Below are 4,054 nucleotides of genomic sequence, written 5' to 3'. Positions count from 1 at the left end.
CAGTAATAATAATAATACTAATAATAATAATAATAATAATAATAATAATAATGATAATACATTTGCTGTCACTCTATCCATTTTAGACTAAAGGGAAAAAAAACATTAATATGCTTTATAAGAGGGGGTGCGGTGGCGCAGTGGCGCAGTGGGTTGGACCGCAGTCCTGCTGTCCGGTGGGTCTGGGGTTCGAGTCCTGCTTGGGGTACCTTGCGACGGACTGGCGTCCCGTCCTGGGTGTGTCCCCTTCCCCCTCCGGCCTTACGCCCTGTGTTGCCGGGTAGGCTCCGGTTCCCCGTGACCCCGTACGGGACAAGCAGTTCTGAAAATGTGTCCCGTCCTGGGTGTGTCCCCTCCCCCTCCGGCCTTACGCCCTGTGTTGCCGGGTAGGCTCCGGTTCCCCGTGACCCCGTAAGGGACAAGCGGTTCTGAAAATGTGTGTGTGTGTGTGTGTGTGTGTGTGTGTGTGTGTGTGTGTGTGTGTGTGTGTGTGTGTGTGTTTTATAAGATTTAGAGAATGAAATCAGTGTTTTAATTTACACACATTATAGCAGCCATATACATCTATTTTATATATATTTGTCACTGGTAATTTATTTTTAATTGTTCTGATGCAGCTCTGTTATTGAGCCTTACTGATCTTGTCTGTAAATTTAGGGAACAGATCTGAGTGTAAACCTGACTGTGAGTGGTCAAAGGGAAGAGAAACATGCATATTAAATATGTAAATGAATGTGTACTTACACACACACACACACACACACACACACACACACACACAGAGACTGAACACCACTGAAGTCATATGCAGGTCCAGGACAGGAAGGAAGAGGAAGATGAGGAGAAAGAAGAAGCTGGCAGCGTGGAGGCGGGGCAAAGCATGGCGGCAGTGTGTGTGCAGCGGGGATTGGTGTGTGTCAGGCAGCTCACTGTTTCCTGTCAGTCAGCAGTAAGTGGAGGAAGTGGCCTGGGGACGAGGGGGTGGGGTTTCAGGGGTGGATACAGGAAGGACACACGGGCCTGCACAGGGGTTCAAGCACACTGCGTTTGACAGAGTGTGTGTGTGTGTGTGTGTGTGTGTGTGTGTGTGTGTGCGCGCAGTCCACTAGACATACAGCATCACCGGGAAGGACAGCCATGTCTGTGGACACTGTACTCTGGGGACGCACTGGAGACATTGCAGTCCAGTCCAGTCCAGTGCAGTTGTGGTTCAGTACCACACCAGACCCAGAGATGTCACAGCAAGAGATTCTCACGACACACCAGAAGCTTCTGGAATCTTCTCTGCTGGACCTTCTCTGACAGGAAGCACATCGGGTGTGTGGACGGACTGAGATGCTGCCTTCGGGGTTTTAATTCCCCGCAGGATCATCAGCATCATCGGGGTCCAGTGGAAGAGAGACAGTGAACCCCCTCCAGGAGGACCGGCAGCAGGACGCATCTCACTGCGGACATCCATCATCAGGACCAGGAAGGAGACTCTCTCGCTCTCTCTCTTTCTCTCTCTCTCCACTGCCCCCCAACTGCCCCCGCCGTGCTCATTAAAGATCCTGTGGCTTTGCTTGGTGACCCTAGATGACCTCCCCCAGACCCTAGCAGTGACCTTCAGTGACCCTCTTTCCCACAGCCCCTTTCCCATAAGTCACATCTGCTTCATTGGTTCCATTTTCTGACTCAGTTAAGATTAAATATAATTTTAATGGTTCAAGAAAAGGTCCCTCAAGAGGGAGATAAAGCCCAGAGTTAAAGAACATAGCCATCTTACACTCTATTTAACTGTAGAAGTGTGTGTGTGTGTGTGTGTGTGTGTGTGTGTGTGTGTGTGTGTGTGTGTTGTCATCTTTCATAATAAAAAGTCCCGCACCGTCCCCCAACCCTGAGCTGTGTGTCTGTCCAACAGAAGCACCCAGGTCCACCACGGGCCTGGAAATCTCCAGCTTGTGTGAACAAAAACCTGTAGAACATGCAGCTGATCCTCATCATCATCATCATCATCGTTACCCAGAGAAGCTCCAGTTCACTCAGAAAAACACTTAGCAGTTAAAAACAATTATCTGTGGGAAAAAGAAATAAAACTAAATTATTATGATTATGATTATTATTATTATTATTATTATTATTACTACCAGTAAATATGTGCAGCAATATCACACATGAACCCTTTTAGGTTTACTGTAAATACACTGGACTCAGAGCACATCACACGCAGAAAGGAAAAATCTGGACTGTTAATAAACACTTTTTTGTAGCAGCAATAAGCACACAGCAGGAAGGACCCCCCCCCCCCCCCCTTGAGCTCCAGTATTTGTGCCTCTCAGCGGAGGAAAGGACCCCCATCTGTCCATCAACAGCGGCCCTCTGGAGGCTGGAATGAGGACTCTCTCTTTTACCGGGGTACAGCAAACACACGGACACACACTCTCAGAGAGGGCCAGAATACAGATCCATGCCTGACATCACCCAGACACACACAGACACACACTGCAGTGAGTCACCGTTTGTAACAGCCTGTTCACATTTATTAATTTTGCTGATACTTTTCTCCAATAATTGCAATTATTTACCTATTTATACAGCTAAGTAATTTTACCAGGTTAGTACGTTCCTCAAGGGTACTGCAGGTAGAAGAGGGATTCAACGCTGCATCTTTAGGTCCAAAGGCAGCACTTCTAACCCCTACACTACCAGCTGCCCCACCAGAGGGGTGTGTGTGTGTGTGTGTGTGTGTGTGTGTGTGTGTGTGTGTGTGTGTGTGTGTGTGTGTGTGTGTGTGTGTGTGTGAGAGATGCTTCCAGAAATGTCATTCCCACTCTTTATAGGTCAGGGTTTCCATTCACACCTGCGCTCATCTGTGTGTGTGAACACTAGTGAGAAAACACGCGCACACACACACACACACACACACACACACACACACACAGTGGGGACTTTGGTGACCTTGGGGGGGTCACCTATATTCGAGCGGTGGGACAGGTACCTGTGGACCCGATAAAAGAGTGTGACATCATTCTTGCGAAGACACACTCCGTGTGTGTGTGTGTGTGTGTGGGGGGGCGGTATTTACCACAAAATCACGGTTATTAATACTGTAGAAGAGCCCGTGTGAAGTCTAGATTATATTTCTAGCGGTGATTTATGTCACGAGCCATTGTGACCCAACATTATTATCGAACATATTTTTTTATTTGTTTTATTAAACAACGACGGTTTGTCTCCATTTCGCTCATTTGTCACAATGTTACTCGTCAATAGTGACGATTTTTCCCGATATCAGAATCGAAGAGCGACATTTAAAACACTTCAATCGAAACACTCAGTGTTACAGTGATCCGCGTCTCGCAAACATATCCGAATTATTTCAGACGAAATCCAAAGTTTTCTTTTTAAAAATGCGCAATATTTTGTTCCATAATAATAATAATAATAATAATAAACTGAAGCAGCACAAAATCGAATGACAAACATATTTGCGGCGCCGGAACATGTAGAGAACCGATGTGAGATTGAACATGTAAATAGTAAATTCCAAATCTGAATTTCATATTTATAATCACACACATCGACAGGGTTAGAATGTAACTATAAGTTAATATCCAGCGTTTCTGTGGCGATTACATAAACTTGTAGTTTTTATCAAATCAAACTGTCCGCGCGACCAAAACTCTCTTCTCTCCCCATCGGACTGGCAGTAATATTTAGTCATAATATTTCATTTTATTTAAAGAAAACACCGTGAAAATTATCCTCATCAAAATTAAAAGTGCTAATCGTTTCAAAGATATCGAAATATATATTAACTATCTAGTATTTATTTCGCATCTATTTAATTCTAAATATTTCGTTTAAAGAAAACAAAAACACGTTACAGATAAACGAATAAATCCAGAAAATACAATTAACGTTTTGAAAACAATAATTCAAAATTACATTTTAATTACAACTACTGTGAACACTCATTAACCAATAAAGAACTATATGACTAATTTACTGAGTGTATAATTACACCACGAACTTTTAATATTTTTCAAGGAATATTAGACGTTTTTGGCTAATT

Source organism: Scleropages formosus, chromosome 9 (assembly GCF_900964775.1).
Source record: "Scleropages formosus chromosome 9, fSclFor1.1, whole genome shotgun sequence".
Lineage (NCBI taxonomy): Eukaryota > Metazoa > Chordata > Actinopteri > Osteoglossiformes > Osteoglossidae > Scleropages > Scleropages formosus.
The sequence above is the reverse complement of the archived record's forward strand: the minus strand, read 5'-3'. Positions refer to the sequence as shown.